The 18325-nt window shown below is 34.8% G+C and overlaps 1 long non-coding RNA gene across 1 annotated transcript in view; it reads right to left on the reverse strand.

Moving 5' to 3' along the window:
• Window positions 1-18325, reverse strand: part of LOC136148675 (uncharacterized) — an 86628-nt gene that overhangs the window by 53068 nt on the left and 15235 nt on the right. Inside the window, exon 2 of the long non-coding RNA XR_010659548.1 lies at window positions 2485-2616. This is a non-coding gene — a long non-coding RNA (uncharacterized lncRNA). The remainder of the gene's footprint in view (window positions 1-2484; window positions 2617-18325) is intronic.

The following is an 18325-nucleotide window of genomic DNA, read 5'->3' on the forward strand; positions in this document are numbered from 1 at the left end:
TCAGAGAAGGCAATGGCACCCCACTCCAGTACTCTTGCCTGGAAAATCCCATGGACGGAGGAGCCTGTAGGCTGGAGTCCATGGGGTCGGGAAGAGTCAGACACAACTGAGCGACTTCACTTTCACTTTTCACTTTCATCCATTGGAGAAGGAAATGGCAACCCACTCCAGTGTTCTTGCCTGGAGAATCCCAGGGATGGCGGAGCCTGGTGGGCTGCCATCTATGGGGTCGCACAGAGTCGGACACGACTGAAGCGACTTAGCAGCAGCAGCAGTAGTAACCGTGCTATAACACTGGTCCACAGTTTCAAATTCCTGTTGCAGCGAGATAGAACCAAGGAGATTATACACTCCCCCCAACAATCCTAAGACCCCCTTCAAGTTTTTTCAGGTATTCTCCACAGTTCTTTACAGTAAAATAATCCAGAGAAGAGTCATCACAGCATTCAATTGTCTTTTACACCTAATCTACTTCCATCTGGACACATTCCTCAGACTTTACTTGACTTTTATGACTTTTAATATTTTTTGAAGCTTAAATGCCAGTGATTTATAGAATACCAATTTTTAAATATCTTCCCAATTAGATCCAGGTTTTTCATGAATCTTTGAATGAGGCATAGAAGAGTAACCCTGTGTTCTTCTAATTGCATCCTATCAAGTGGCATATGATTCCAGTTAGTCCTAATACAGAAAGCATTCACACCAATCGCTTGATTAAGGTAGTGTCTGCTAGGATTCTCCATTGCAAAGCTCCTCTTTTACTCTTTGTAAGCAATATGTATTTTGGGAGAGAGCTATTTGAAAAATCAGCTCCCTGGTGGTAAGGAACCCACCTGCCAAAGCAGAAGATGTGGGTTCAGTCCCTGGGTCAGGAAGACCACCTGGAGAAGGAAATCACAACCCACTCCAGTATTCTTGCCTAGGCAATCCCATGACACAGGAGCCTGGGGGCTACAGTCTATGGGATTGTAAAAGAGTCAGAAACAACTTAGTGAGTAAACAATAGCATCTGAAAATTATGTGTATATTCCATACCTCATCAATCTTTCAATTTATTGATTGATTGAGTTATATAAATATGGGGATTTCCCTGATGGTTCAGTGGTAAAGTACATGCCTGTCAATATAGGAGACACAGGTTCAATCCCTGAGTCTAGAAGATCCCCTGGAGAAGAAAATGGCAACACACTCCAGTATTCTTTCCTGGGAAATTCCATGGACAGAGGAGCCTGGGGGCTATAGTCCATGGGATGATGAAACAGTCAGACATGAATTACCAACTGAAAAACACCAATGTAAATATGGACTAATTATTTTCTACTTTATTTACTGGGTAATAATATCATACAGTATTTCTTCTGATCCTGAAATTATCTGTTTTTTTGCTGTAAGAATCTCCTTGTAAAGACTGTGTCTGTGTGATTTCGACATAGTCCAATCATTTTTTAAATACATCCTTGCTTCTAACACAACACAATGGCCTAAACCCTCTCCAAAGTTCCTGAACCAGTTTAGAGACTCGCCAAGAGTGTTTGAGAATTCTGGTTGTTCCACATCCTCACCAACATTTGATAATGTCATTCCTTTGAATTTTAACCATACTAAAACTTCTTGGGAGGTTGCTTCAAGTTTGTTTTTTTTTTTTTAAAGGATCTTGTTGTTGTTGTTCCTTTTAATGTTATCCCATAGGTTTTATTTCTCCTTCAATTTTTCCTTTAATTATGTTCATGCTTTCTTTAAATTCTTGAGCATATTGTTAATAGCTATTTTAAATTCATATGTACAATGTTATTATTTCTGTCATTCTGTCTCTGTTTCTGTTGACTAATTTATCTCCTGGCTATGAGACATAATTACTATCTACCTATCTAGTAATATTTGACTGGATGATGATCATTAGACACTGTATATTTTTTTAGTATCTGGATTGTGTTACTTACCTTTAAAGAGTCATGGCATTTTCTACAACAGGCATTTAAATTACTTATGGATCATCTTGATTCTTCTCTTTTATGCTATGCTAAGGCAGGGCTAGAGTATTATTCACCCAAACACTAAATACTAATAAATGACCCTTTTGTCATCCCCACTGAATATGTGAGGTGTTCAATACAGTCTCTCAACTTTGGCTGGTTGGAAATTGAACTCTCTCAGTTCTGTGTAAACACTGAGAATGAGAAAAACTTGGTTTATTCTTAGCCACTGCACCTTGCCAGACTTATGAAACTGCACTGAGTATGTACAGCTTGATATTGAGCAAACGACACAAAGTAACTTATACAGACTTCAGGAGGTATTTTCCTGTGTAGCTTCCTCTGTTCTTCTATACTGCCCTGTGAATTTCAGATCCCTTAACTTCCTTTAACTTCTACTTAAGTGTCTCTAACTCAAAAACCCATCCCCTCTGCTTGGGTTCACCTCTCAGCATCATAATCTAGAAAGTACCTCCAGAGAGAAAACCAAGGAAATTATAGAACTTACCCAGAACTCTCCAGATCAAAGTTCTTTGCTGTCTGTTGTTCATAGTCTAAAATCCATTGTTTCATATATATTTACTAGTTTTCTAGCTTTTGACTGAGGAGAGCAATTCCAGTAACAGAAGCTCTGCCATAGCTATAAGAGAAAAACAACAGTATTTTTTTTAAGTAAGAAAGTTCTAAATAATTCATTTTATATAAATAATTATGCACAAATAATAAATGAATGAAACATACAGTCCTGATTTGATTCAACTCTTTATCTGCATAAAAATACATAACATTTTGTCCTTTTTTAAATCACTGTTGAATTTCATTTGTCAGTTTGACTCCAATTATAATTTTGATAACAAAATTTTATACTTGTTTACTTATCTAGTATATGAAGTACTATTGTTAGTTAAAACTTTGCTACAAATAACAGATACCAAGGTTTCCAGCTTAAAACAAGAGAGAAACCTTATTATAAATAAAAATATGTCTCACAGAACAGAACAGCAATTAATTCTGTCAGATCTCAAGTATGAGCTGAGTACAGTCCCAGAAGTTGCCTGTCTCATTTTCAGCTTAGTTTTATTTTTCTCATATTGGCTTTCTATATATTGCTAGTTCATGTAGCATTATGAGTCCAGAGATGATCAATTTCAGATTTCTGGAGAATCGGCCCTGATTGGCCCTTCTCAAGGTTGGAGGCTTGTACTAAATCAAAACCCTAAGTCTAAATATGTTGGGTCATATCTGTAAGCTGGGTTGCTTCCATTATAATCACATGTATATTTGGAATGTTTGTGTAAGAGAATGTTCTGGAAACTGTAGAACAAAACAATAGGCACCAAATTTACAGGGTGGACTGGAATGTTAAGAAAGCTTTATGGCAATGGCAAAATTTGTTACCTGTCACATGTTCTGGTTTTGATTGTGCTTTTTTAGTATTTTATTTACAAATTTTAATTAGTAAATTCAAATGTTTACAGAATGATGACACTGAGGCTAAGGCAATAAGTAATTCCCGAAGAGACCATTTAGCATTAGTTTATTCTTTGGATATACCAGAGAATACTGTCTGAAAGTCATCACATGAATGCATGCTCTGAGATTTCAGAGACACATGGATATAGATGATAGAGCTCAAAAGCATTGCCTTTGCTAGGTAAAATATATATGTATAACTGCCGGGAGCCAACACACAGGACCCCACCCTTGAAAGGCCATAGGGGAGAAAAACCTTCCGAACAAGGGCGAATCAGGTTATCAGGGGTTTTTTTGAAAAGGCCAGCTCACGAGATCCCACCCATGACAAGGTCATGAGGAGAAAGCCTGATAGGCAAGGCAGATCAGGTTTTCAGGGATTTCGGAAAGCTGCCCCCGGCTCTCACCTTAAAGATGATATCTGTCTTTCTGATGCCTGCCTCAATGGACTACTCCCTAATTTCTCTGACACAGGCAGGAAGGCCTTCCCCGATCTCTTCCCAAATAAGAATCAATTTAGAATTTTAAACAATAAGTTTCCCAGGTGGTGGTATTTTATGAAATTATTTAGGGTGAAAGGAGTGTTTTAATTCAAACTCCTTTGCTGGTAGTTTTGTTAGCCAAATGCATTTATGCACTTGGTACTAATATACATGATTGCTTATAATATCCTAATCATAAAACAGCATAAAGAACCTGATCACCTAAAGTCTTTAGTAGGCACAGAGCCCTTCGGGGGTGAGGAAGCCCTATGAGAGAACATAAAAATATTATTCTAAAAGTGGTTATAGTTAAAGATTTAGAAAAATAAGAGTTTAAATTTGTTAATTTTAACCAGGAATGCTAAACAGGGGCTGCCTCACTGGAGCTGCAGAGTCTTTGTGTGGTAAACCTTTTAGATAAATTTAACTGATAACTTCTCCAAAAACGACTGACCTTTGTGTTCATTAAAGAATAGATTACGGAAAACAGCTTTGCATTCACCTAGGTCAGAAAATGTCAATAGGCCCCAAGGCCAGAAGATAATGTACAAGACCCTCATAAACAAAGAAGTATGCAGAAAACACCCTGGTTTCCTGAAGGACAAGCTGACGTAATGTTAAACTATCTTCCCCTTAGAAATGTACTAACTTAGGATATAAAAGCTATGGTAAAAAATAAAGCATTGCCAGACTCTTCCAGACCCTCTGCACCCCCGTCTGGTCATTCTCTCTCTCTCTCTCTTTCTCTCTCTCCCTCGCAGACTTGGCCCTATCAAGGCTAGTCTCACGTCTCTCTCTCTCGCCGACGCCGTTCATCCTGAGGGTACCCCCTGGATCCTGCCGAGGCTGGACCCCGGCATATAACCAATGAGTGATTTTTGTCTTCTTAAATACAGATATTGACTGAATCTGGGTTCCTGCTCTTAAAAATACAATCTTCCTACAACCTCCTCTTACCTCCACCATTCAACTAAGACATGCATGTTTAAACATCATATTGCCTATTAGTATCAATAGGTTTTTTTCATGCTTCTATTCTGATAGTTTCTACAACTGAGCTGCTTATGGAATGTTAAATGAGAGAGTAATTTTAACAGTTTAAAAATCTTTCTTCTGTTAAACATTATTACTATTTAGAATTCTGAACCATTAGAAGTTGGGATCAGTATCAAATGTTCCAAAGTAGATTATATGTTTATTTTCAAGGTAGAAATGTGAGTCACGTAAAGTAAAAGCAGTTTTGAGTAAAGAACTGAGGTAGATACTGACGCTGATTTGCTATGTCTGAATGTGTCCTGATGTTTATGTGAAATACTGGATGCAAACACTTCCTCGTCAAGTTGCAGATGAGAGGAACACCTTTGAGTACCACAAGATTTTTTTTTTCATTAGCTTTAAATAGATGAATGAGAGACTAATTTTCTCAAACTTCTATTTTAAATATGCAGGACTATTTGGTTCTCTAAATTTCTAAGCAAGAAGATAGAAATGACCACTGGAAATTCCTTATGGGCATAAGATGAACAAAGGACAGAGCTTTTAACCACAGAGAGGAATTTTATGGTATAACAGAAATACTCTCCTCACTACAAAGTCTGATAAAGTAAAGAAGTATTTGATTTTCAGCTTAATAAATAGCATCTGTTGGCTCCTCATCTGAAAAATATGCTGTTATCTAATTTATAATGTCAGAACCATCCTAGAAATAGTCCCAAATATTCTATTTTATGTTGATTTCTACAATGTAACATTTTATATGATGAAATCATATATGTATATAGCCTTATACTAATTGCATTATATATATTTATTTGTTTATATAGTCATCTATATGTATATATACATACACACACACACACACACACATATGAAAGTGAAAGTGTTAGTTGCTCAGTCGTGTCCAACTCTTTGCAACTCCATGGATTGTGCATGCTAGACCTCCCTGTCCCTCACCATCTCCCAAAGTTTGCCCGAGTTTATTCCATTGCATTGATGATGCCATCCAGCCGTCTCATCCTCTGGTGCCCTCTTCTTCTGCCTTTAATCTTTCCCAGCATCAGGGACTTTTCCAATGTGTCAGCTGTTCACATCAGATGACCAAAATACTGGAGCTTCAGCTTCAGTGTCAGTCCTTCCAACAAGCATTCAGGGTTGATTTCCCTTAAGATTGACTCATTTAATCTTCTTGCTCTCCAAGGGATTTTCAGGAGTCTTCTCCAGCACCACAATTCAAAGGTATCAATTTTTTGGTGTTCTGCCTTCTTCACGATCCAGCTTTCACAACCATACGTGACCTCTGGGAAGACCATAGCCTTGACTATATGGATCTTTGTCAGCAGAATAATGTCTCTGCTTTCCAACACACTCTCTAAGTTTATTATAGCTTTCCTGCCAAGAAGCAATCATCTTCTGATATCAAGGATAAGTCACCAACTGCAGTGTTTTTAGAGCCCAAGAAGAGAAAATCTGTCACTATTTCCACCTTTTCCCCTTCTATTGCCATGAAGTAACGGTGCCAGATGCCATGATCTTAACTTTTTTTAATATTTAGTTTTAAACTGGTTCTTTCTCCTCTTAACACTCAAGAGGCTCTTTAGTTCCTCTTTGCTTTCTGCCGTTAGATTGGTATCATCAGCATAACTGAGGTTTTGAAGTTTTCCCCACCTATCTTGACTCTTGGCTTGTAACTAATCCAGCCTGGCATTTCTCATGAAGTGCTTAGCATATAGATTAAACAAACAAGTTGACAGCAGGTAGGCTGTCCTACTCCTTTCTCAATCTTGAATCAATCAGTTGTTCCATAAAGAGCTCTAACTGTTACATCTCAACCTGCATACAGATTTCTCTGGAGACAGGTAATATGGTCTGGTATTCCCATCTCTTTAAGAACTTTCCAGTTTGTTATGATTCACACAGTCAAAGGCTTTGGCGTAGTTGATGAAACAGAGGAAGATGTTTTCTTGGAATTCCCTTGCTTTCTCAATGATCCAGTGAATGTCGGCAATTTGATCTCTGGTTCCACTTCCTTTTCTAAATCCAGCTTGAACATCTGGAAGTTCTTGGTTTGCATAATGCTGAAAACTAGCATGCAAGATTTTAAGCATGACCTTATTAGCATGGGAGATGAGTGCAACTGTCCAATGGCTTGAATATTCTTTAGTACTACCTTTCTTGGGAATTGGGATGAGGATTGACCTTTTCCGTCCCGTGGCCACTGCTGGGTCTTCCCAGTTTGCTGACATATTGAACGTAACACCTTGATGGCATCATCCTTTAGGGTTTTGAATAGTTCTACTGGAATTCCACTGAACTTCTCCGGTGACTCTGATGGTAAAGCTTCTGCCTATAATGTGAGAAACCCGGGTTCAATCCCTGGGTTGGGAATATCTCCTGGAGAAGGAGATGGCAATCCACTCCAGTATTCTTGCCTGGAAAATCCCAGGTTCCTGGACAGAGGAACCTGGTAGGCTACAGTCCATGGGGTCGCAAAGAGTCAGACACGACTGGGTGGCTTCACTTTCACTGGAATTCCATTGCATCCATTAGCTTTATTAACAGCAGTGCTTCCTAAGGCCCACTTGACTTCTCTCTCCAGAAAGTCTGGCTCTGGGTGACTGACCACACCCTTGTAGTAACCTGGTACATGAATATCTTTTTTGTACAGTTTTTCCATGTATTCTTTCCTATCTTCTTGATCTCTTCAGCATCTACTAGGTCTCTACAATTCTGTCCTTTATTTTGCCCATCTTTGGACAAAATATTCCCTTGATCTCTCCAATTTTCTTGAACAGATCTCTAATCTTTCCCTTTCTGTTGCTTTCTTCAGTTTTATGCACTGTTCATCGAAGAAGGCCTTCTTGTCTCTCTGTGCTGTTCTTAGGAACTCTGCATTTAGTTGTATATAAATTACAAGCTTTCTTTCTTTTACAAGAAAAACACAACAAACATTCTGAAATGTAGCTCAGCCTTCTAGGTTTCCAATCACCCTTTAAGTACAGTTTTTGCTTCAGGGAGATTGTTGAATATATATTGGAAAACAATAAGTTTTCCAATGTATTTCTGCACTAACACACTTCTAAATCTTTGTATAGCTTGTATTTCATGTTGAAACAAATTTAAATATTACATTATCATTCTAGTCCAAAGCCACATAGTACTTTACTTAGAAAATATTAAGGATTCAATATTTACTAATCTGACATTTATAGCCCTTGGATTGCACAAATTACTTATTTTAGTATTCTATATCTCTTACATTTTACTTCTTGACATGTTAATACAAGAAACAACACAGTCATTGATGATTGTTACAACAAAAGAATGTAGTTCATTCTACCTTTTTAAAAATTATATAAATTTCTAATGTAACAAATCTTTGTAAAAAAATTAGAGTTCTTTGACATGATATTTAAACATTAAGCAATTAGTTTGACTTTTTTTTATTGGAGTGCAATTGCTTTATAATATTGTATTAGTTTCTGCTGAACAATGAAGTGGATCAGCTATATGTATCCCCTCCCATGTGAACCTTCTTCCCACCCTCATTCTACCCATCAAGGTTATCTACAAAGAAATAAGCTGAGTCCCCTGTGCGATATGGTAGGTTCCCACTAGCTATCTATTTTACACACAGTAGTGTATATATGTCAATCCTATTCTCCCAATTTGTCTTACTTTCTCTCTCACCTGCCCCTGCATCCACATGTCCAATCTCTATGTCTCTGTCTGAATTCCTGCCCTGCAAACAGGCTTATCTGTAAAATGTTTCTAGATTCCATACATATATATTAATATGCAATATTTATTTATCTCTTTCTGACTTACTTCACTCTGACAGACTCTAAATCCATCCACATCACTACAAATTAGTTTCATTTCTTTTTATGGCTGAGTAATATTCAATTACTATATATTCAATATATTTATATACACACCACATCTTCTTTATCCATTCATCTGCCAATGAACAAGTTTGTTTCCATGTCCTGGCTATTATAAAAGGTGGTGCAATGAACATTGGGGTACATGTTCATTTTTGATTTATTGTTTTCTCAGGATACATATCCTCTAGTGGAATTACTAGGTCATGTGATAGTTTTTTTTTTTTTTTAAGCTTTTCAAGGAACTTTGATACTGTCCTCCATAGCAGTTGAATCAATTTACATTCCCACCAACAGTGCAAGAGTGTTCCCTTTTCTCCACACTCTCTCCAGCATTTATTGTTTGTAGATTTTTTGATGGTAGCCATTCTTACCAGTGTAAGGTGATAACTGGTAGCTTTGATTTGCATTCCTCTAATAATAAGTGACTTGGAGTAACTTTTCTTGTGCTTTTTTAGCTACATTCTATTGAGGAGAAACTGGCATGTGTGATTGCATATTGAAAATTGTTGGTAACCATATTTATTTGTGGAACAACCTCAAACATTGAACATAAATATATGGTAAATATAGAAAAAAAGGAATCAGGAAGAACATGGAATTACATTACTATTAAACCTATGCAATGCTATTTGAATAATTTCTAAATGGTTTTTTAGCACTTGATACTGTCACTCTGACCCTGTAAACAAATAAAAGCTAAAATGATTAACTAATCCTTTACAAAATTTTAACTACAGATGATTTGTTCCTTCTGACTTTGTGTTTAGTGAAAAGAGTTGCACATATGCTAGATAATTCTGGGTGTCAAAAAAGTCAAAATTCATATCATTTCCACTTGCTCAAATATTCCCACAAATAAATTAACTCCATTTGTTCCTCAGGCTCACAGATAAGCTACAGTGTTCATAATGGAGTTTGAATGCATATTCAAGTAATAAAATGTTGGTCTGAGTGAACTTTAAGAGCAAATTAATACAAAGTTAATTATCATTTTAGTGTTAATTACTACTGTACTTGCAGAACCTGAATTCATCTAAAGAGTAATGTTTTCTTCTTATTGCAGTATTTTATTCCTCAACTATCAACCTTTTGAATCTTGACATATTTAATGTTTATGGTGTCATCAAAGAAAGTAAAATTTATGTCACTTTTCTGTCTTAAGGAGAGCAGATGTATTATTAAAACACAACTGTTTTCACCCACTGTGACTCACTTCTTCTAAAGATTCACATTTCCACACACTGTTGACCACCCTCAATCTGTAATTTGAAGTAGGAGATCAACGTGGATGCAATAACAAGCAAAGGGGATAAATTCACTGCTAACTGACACAGAAAATTTTCCACCCTCAGCATTGGCTACGTAATATAGTAGCTTGGAGGGCAACGGATGTGGAGAAAAGTGAGAGCAATAGCTGGATTTCATTCAGTGAGATGGAAGAGCCTGTCAAAGACACCAACAACTAATCAGCCACCGACACTGATTGATGCTTTTGCCTGAATTCAAATCTATCATGGTGACCAAGTAATGTCTACCATTTACCCAGTGGATGAATAAACTGGAGCTAATATATAGCTTCTAAGCAAATAGATCATTAATTTTGCTTAATATGTGGGGGTTAAATCTTAAATCTTCTTCCAAGAGCAACCTTTCCCTTAAGAGAGAGAGTGAAAGCAAGTTATGGTTGACTAGGCAATAATGATATTTTTTACAAGGAACAAATTTACTGTGTTAGATTTTATTTCAGCTTGCACTTTGCAATTGTCACTTGCTATTAAAACTACAGGGAACTTATTAACATGTTAATTAAAATGGCTGACAAAGATAAGAATTGATGTACTGAAGGAGGCAGGGAATTGCTTTTTCTTACATTCCTTCCTGGGGTGAAAATTATTTCTCCTTCTGACTTTATGCTTTCTTTCTTTTTCATGAGATGATTTTTTAAAAACTTGTAGTCATTGAGTTAATTGCATTTCATTATTACTTGGCTTCTAATTAATTGCAGGGCACACCATAGAATGACTTTTTAATAGCTTATAAGCCCAACATTTTTCACCAATCAGTATGAAAGATAGATGGTTTGGAACATGCATTGTGCTAGTTTGAGATATAATTATAATTAAAAGACATACTAAGGTCATAGTAAATACAATCTGACAAATTATTAGAGAAGAGGAGGCACAACTGCAATAGTGTCATGGAACAGCTCAGAATTTACTAATCATCAAACTTTTGGGGTTTCAGAGTTAAAAAAAGTATTTATTCCAAAAGTATATATTTAGAAATCTCTGCAGAAAGAATGTTTTTAAGTGATACAAGGAAAACTCAAGTGAATTCATATTATGTCAATAACAAATGCAATTTCTAAAGTTACTTTTAGTCATATATCTGCAATTATAAAAGGTATTACATAATTTACGATATTCAAAATTCATGTGGTATATTTTGTAAATGATTTATATAGGGCAACTCTAATATATCTTTTACTACATAGCACAGATAAGCTAATCTTTGTGAAATACTTAAGGAAACATTAAAAACTTACAAGAAATAGTAGGAAGATCAGTGTCTTTAGTAAACACATAGTAATAAAAATTGCAATTTCTTTAGGCCATGTTCTTTTTACACAAGGGATTAAATCCTTCTACCTTGACACACTCCACATTTTATCCAAGAAATTTTAAAAAATGAATAAACTAAATGTATTTGAGTGTTCGTGATCCCACATTAGCCTATTATCTAAGTGATTAATACACAGAGTCCAAAAAAATTGTGAAAAGACATGGAAACAAGATAACCAACTGTAAGAAAAATAATCACCTGCACTATTCAATGGCAAATAATCTGAGCTTTATTAATAGATAATTCTGCTTATTAATCCTGTCTTTGTATTTTGCAATACACCATACCAAAGCAACTTTGGACTTACTGATCCTTTTAATAATGAACATGGAATTAAAACCAGATTTTTCATTTATAAACCTAGAGGTAAACATATGGTTGAAAACTATATGTGGGAGAGTATGGAAACTAACCCAACCAGTAATTAAAATAGTAAACTAATTCACATGTTAGGCAGAATGTATTTCTCATAAAGAACAGTGTGAAATATAGCAGAATTTGTTATCCTGATAAAATATTTTATTATAACTAAATATGTGGATGTAAATTATTCCATGACTAAAAATATATTTTAAGCAATTTAAAGAAAGTCATAAAAAAGAAAAAAAAGCAATTGACATTTCTTGATCTTGTCAGTACACTTCAGGAATCTATCTTCAGAAATGAAAGTGAACCATACACACACACACACACACACACACACACACAGTTTTGTGGCATAATTAATAATAGACTGATTTTGGCAGAAAGCATACATTAAATATTCAAGATTAGGAAAATCATTAATAAAAGTATAAAAATTCCCAACTATAGAACATTCTACACTGATTCAATTGGGTATATAATATCTTACAATGTTAATTTAAAAAGTAAAAAATATATATATGTTTTATACTAATTTTATATGTGTATATTTATACATTGCACACTGGTTTCTTTTCTACACACATGCAAATACTTGAAATATTTAAAAAATATATAGGAAATATACTCTTTGAATTCTCAGTAATATAATTTAGTAATGAAATTGATTCAGACATTTTGTATGAATCTCTAGCTGTCTCATTAATTTGATATTTAAACTCAATATCTGGACAATACAGTATACCTCAATATTTGAACTTACTATCCAAATTTGCATTACTTGACCTCAAGATACAAGAGATTTGGATAATAGGACATATTTGTATATATAAATATTAAAAATTGTCTTTGGATGGTATAAATGGGCCATTTTTCCTTCTTTTCATATTCTGCATTTGTCAGTCTTGACAATGCATATTTATTTTACTTTATTGATGTTGAAAATAATGTATTTGACAGACAGAAAGAGAAAAATGTTTTCATAATATCCTAACTCTTAGCAACATAATTCAATATATTTTCAGCCCCTTCACGCCCTCTAACATTTATTTTCCCACCTCTGTAAATCCTAATTGATTGTGTTTGTAGTTTACCTGTGACTACATCATGCTTTAACTCTTCTTGATTTTTGTATAAGGTTTAGTATAGTGGTGTGCTGCAGATGGACTATACAAAAGATTTTAGAGACCAATGTGCTAAAAGGCACCAAATCTGATAAGTGTTCTGAAAATTCTTATGAATAATGCCAGTACTTGGCCTTATCATCTGAAGAATCACAGGAAAGTCCTGTATAGTCTTCAAGCCTTTGATTCTAGTAGGAAGTTATTTCATAAAAGAAGCATGAATGAACTAATGCTGAGATCCTTCATTTAGAAAATATACAACTAAAAACACCTCTGTTGATAAGAATGAATCTCTGATACATTTTCTCATTTCCATCCTTTAGGAGATGTGGTAGCCAAAAAACAAAACAAAACAAAACAAACATTATTTTGAAGAAGAACATTTTCCACTTAAAATTGGCAAGCCAGCACTAGAGGAAAAACTGATGAGCCATATTTATTTAATTATGAGCTACTCCATCTTTGGAACATAGAGAAAAATCAGTACTGTAAACTGAACAATGAAAAACAACCATGAAAATAAATGATGTACTTAACTTAGTAAGTAGATAAATTAATGAATGCATGTAGACAAATGCAAAATGGAATGTAAATTTAATTTAAATCCAAAGATAAAATTACTACCTAAAGGAAATGTTCAATAATATTGAGTGCAGTTGAAAACATCAGCAATATTTGCTTTGCTCCTCTATAGTCAAAACAAGGGAGAAAAGAAAAGACCTACTATATTCCTGAGAAAATAAACCAGGAACTCAAGAAAAGCACACTTCTCTGGATACCAATCTAGTTGGGAATTATTGAGTCATTAATGATAGGAAGGTGATGAGAATTTATGCTTCGGAGAACATATAGAGCAGTAATTGTCTTAGACAGAATTTGTGATATTATTCTATCCTTGATCCCTAATAGGCAAACATTTTACTACATAAAGGAGATGAAAACCATATGAAAATTTACATCTTTTATATGCTTTTCATGGTAATTGAAATATTATAGTTTATTTGCCTTTATTTAGCATATGTTAAAATATTTTATATTTGAGAGTCACCCACTTGATTTTGAATTACATCTTTAACAATTAATGCCTTCATGATACTAGGTAAATAATAATGTTTTATATATGTTCATTGGTAGGGGTATTAATAACTTCTACCAATAAGTTTTCTTGTCAAGACATATTAAGATATTACCGGTAAAGTTCTTGAAACAGTATCTGAAACAGTTTAAGTTTTCAACAAGTAATAGGTTAACATAATAATGAACATGATGATTTTTAATTATTTAGTTTACTAATCATTCTAAATTATAATTTAATTATAGTTATATTTTTAAATATTTCAAATAATAATTTATATAGTCATTTTTTTAATTAATTATTTAATTATCACATAGCTTTGTATTGCTCAGAGAGACACTCAAGTTAATATCAGGAAGAGATAAGACTCAATGGCATTTTGTTCCATTCTGGAATTACTTTAAATGACTTTATTTTTATTTTTTTTTCATTTATTTTTATTAGTTGGAGGCTAATTACTTCACAACATTGCAGTGGGTTTTGTCATACATTGACATGAATCAGCCATGGAGTTATATGTAAAATTATTTAAAAGGGCAACAAACATTCATTCAATAAACGTTTATTGAATACGTACTTTGTGTTAGCAAACGGATTATGGGAGTTGAAGAGAATCGATAAAAATTCACTTCTAGAGTGCCAAGAAGAGATAAATTGAATCCAGTAGCATATATATATATATATATGATAATAGCAGCATGCATGCATGCTCCGTCATGTCACGTCATGTCTGACTCTCTGCAACCCCCTGGGCTGTAGCTCACCAGGCTCCTCTATCCATGGAATTTTCCAGGCAAGAATACTATAGTGGGCTGCCATTTCCTCCTCCAGGAGATCTTTCCAAACTTGGGATTGAACCCACATCTCCTGTGTCTCCGGCTTTGGCAGGCAGATTCTTTACCACGGAGCCACCTGGGAAGCTATATATGTATAGGCTTGTTACTAGCACCCTGCAGGTGAGGCTTTGCTAAATCATATAGAGCCTTTCTGGCACAATGTGATGCTGGTTATCAGCAAGAACCCACAGGAGTAGATTTACATATTGCGCCAAGAGGCAATGGTGGAAGCAATCCACTGTTACAGCTACCAAGGATTGCTATGCTTGACTCGCTGCTCATACAGGATATCTTCCCCTGCCACTGCCACGCCTCCTCCTTAATCTTTACTCCAGTAGTTCTTGTCCAATCCACTTTCTCCTCTCCTCCTCTGCACAGTCCATTATTAAGTATTTTGTACTGGAACCTATTACTAATGTTTTCCTGATAGAAAGACTCCAGCCTCTTGACTGGGGACATATTCTTGGAAATGGCTGGAAAAGGAGTTGCTCATTAAAAGTTTCATCTCCAGATTCTAGCCCAGCACAATATCTGCACACCCACTATTCCCACTTTCAAAGGGAAAAAACAAGATCTGAGTGAAGTAGGTACTTCACTCAGTCTGACCTCTCAATGCAGATTCAGCTTTTCTTTTAACTTTGCTTGTATAAGATCTTCTTCTCTTGTATTTACCTCTCATTTTCTGGCACAGTGCTCAGAAAATGCCATATATTTAACATATTCTGCATGAATACATGCATATTTGAACCAGCATGATAAACTGTGACACTTAAACTCTGCTGATCTCAATTTCTGTTTAGCAGTGAATGGAACAAGACTGAAAGAGGAGGGAATGGAGAGATGAATGTGGCACTTGAATCATTCTGGCTCTAAAGAGCCTTAACAAAGGTTGTTAACCTTTATTCCTGCCTATTAAAATTATCTTTGCCAAATGATTATTTTAGAAGCCTTGTGGCAGGTGTATTGCTTCTAGCAGGGAAACCCACCATTCCACAGCTGGCTTTGCGACTTGTACCATAGATTAAATTGCTTGGTGAGAGGGGAAATCAATTGCTATTTTTACAAAAACCTCACAAAATGTGTGCAATCTACAATCTAATCAAAACCTAAAAGCCCCTTGTAGATTAGTTTTATTGGCTCACTTTATACTGCAGAACTGATGACATTTCTCACACAACCTGTACTCTTATTTCTTCCAACTACAGCACTGACTTTTCTGATAGTTACCAGGAGGAAATGAGTCCTAGTGCAGTTGTTCATCTCCAGAGTATTATTTTATCCTTTTTGCTTTTATTTTTAATGCAGTCAAATTATTTTTTTCCTATACAAACTATTCCATTTCTATTTATGTGGCCATTTACTTCAATTTATCTCAGTGGATAGGAACAGCAAGCCACCTGTCATCAAGGATAATTGCCCTACCATTCTGGAAGTACTTAAAATTACTTAAAAGGACACCAAGCATTCATTCAATAAACGCTTATGAATACGTACTCTGTGTTAGCAAATGGATTATGGGAGTTGACGAGAATGGATACAAAATCACTTCTGGAGTTCCAAAAAGAGACAGATTCAATACAGTAGCATTTCTCTCTCTCTCTCTCTCTATATATATATACATATATATATATAGGCTTCCCAGTGGCTTCCTGGTAAAGAATCCACTTGCCAACACAGGAAACGCAGGAGCTCGGGTTCAGTTCCTGGGTAGGGAAGATCCTCTGGAGTAGAAAATGGCAAATCACTCCAGCATTATTGCCTGGAAAATTCCATGGACAGAGGAGCCTGGTGGGGTGCTGTCAATGGTGTCACAAAGAGTGGGACACAACTGAGCATGCATGTGCACACACACACACGTTTATATCTAAAGGTTCAGAAAGAGCTGAAGCATAAACAATAAATCACTGAAGTAGTAATTAGTAAGTTTATTTTGCACACACTAAAAACTTAGTTTGTAAACCAGTAGCACTCAAACCAAAATATGTAATGAGGCTCAGGGGTACACTGCTATAAAGCAGCTTGTATAATGAGAAAGCAGTTACTGTTTATTCTTGCCAGTGACTGATTATACTACTAGAATTTTCAGTGGTTACCTCATGTTAACCTTGGGAAACAGTTCAAAATTTGCTTGATTTCAAGAGGCATAAGCTAGAAATGACCCAGGTCAAGTTAGTCTTGCAAAATAACTAAATTGAGCTTTCTTTGTGTGACTAAACTGGCTTTGTCTGCTCAGGGAATTTTCAAGGCTGACATGTTTGTCTTTTATTTTAAACAGTATAATATCCCACATCTACCATATAATATCCCACAGTTACCATATAATGTTAAATATATTATATTAATATATTAAGTACAATATAAATGAAAATACTTATATTTATAAAATAAATATAATTTATTTATAAAATAAAATATATATTATATATTTATAAAATATAATTTATTTATAAAATATATGATATAAATAATATAGTCATATATTTATAATTTATATAAACATAGATATATAATAAATATAAACTAATTTAATATATATGTTATATATTTAATATATACATGTAATGTATATAAATAATATAATACAAATAATATATAATATAAATATAAAATACATATAAATAAACATTAAATATATATACACATTATATATAATGCATTGACTTGCTAATGAATTATTTAATATTTAATGCCAGCTCACAAAATAAGGACTAACTGCTTATCCTCCCACACACTTGTGAAAACACACACTATGATAGCCCAATTATTTACATAAGCTTGCTCCATATTCTTCAATGACATGTTTAATAATAAATGGGTTATATTCCTACCACATGAAATTTTAGAAGTGAGAGAATTTGCTTTTGTGTTTAATGTAAACATGTTTTGAGTTTTAAGACCTTTTAAATCAGCCTCCCTTTAGATCCAGACAGCATTCAGAGTGTTGGCATGTCCATTACTGACCAGTGCCAGATTTAATTTAGATACTTTTGAAGTTGAGAGAATGGGAACTCCCTGCTTCTGCATTTCAATGTCAGCACTTTGAATCCAACTGATTGAATTATAAATGACTGAAGAAAGTACAAGCATTGCAAACATCTACTTGAAATGTAAATATCTTTCTTTGAAATGCCGTGTTTTCATGACAGAAATAAACTTCAAACAAAGTTTTATGCATGGACTGCAATGGAAGAATATTTTAGACACTAACAAGTCTTGATATGACTGATGTAATTATTACTTCCAAATCACAAAATTATATTGGTAACCAAGAAAAAGTAACTGAAACATGGGAACAGGAAGACTCTAGAGACAGATGGGTTCTGTACAACAGTTAAAAAACCTGAGAGGACTTGTTCTAGTCTAACACCTTCCTGCTGAGTTAGAGCATTGTGAGATTCTAGAACCTAAGTCTTCAGTGTTTCTTTTTTTTCCTAAAATATTCATTATGTTTGGTTGTGCTGAGTCTTCATTGCTGCATGAGCTTTTGTCTA

This window comes from Muntiacus reevesi, chromosome 17, assembly GCF_963930625.1.
Source record: "Muntiacus reevesi chromosome 17, mMunRee1.1, whole genome shotgun sequence".
NCBI classification, from domain to species: Eukaryota; Metazoa; Chordata; class Mammalia; order Artiodactyla; family Cervidae; genus Muntiacus; species Muntiacus reevesi.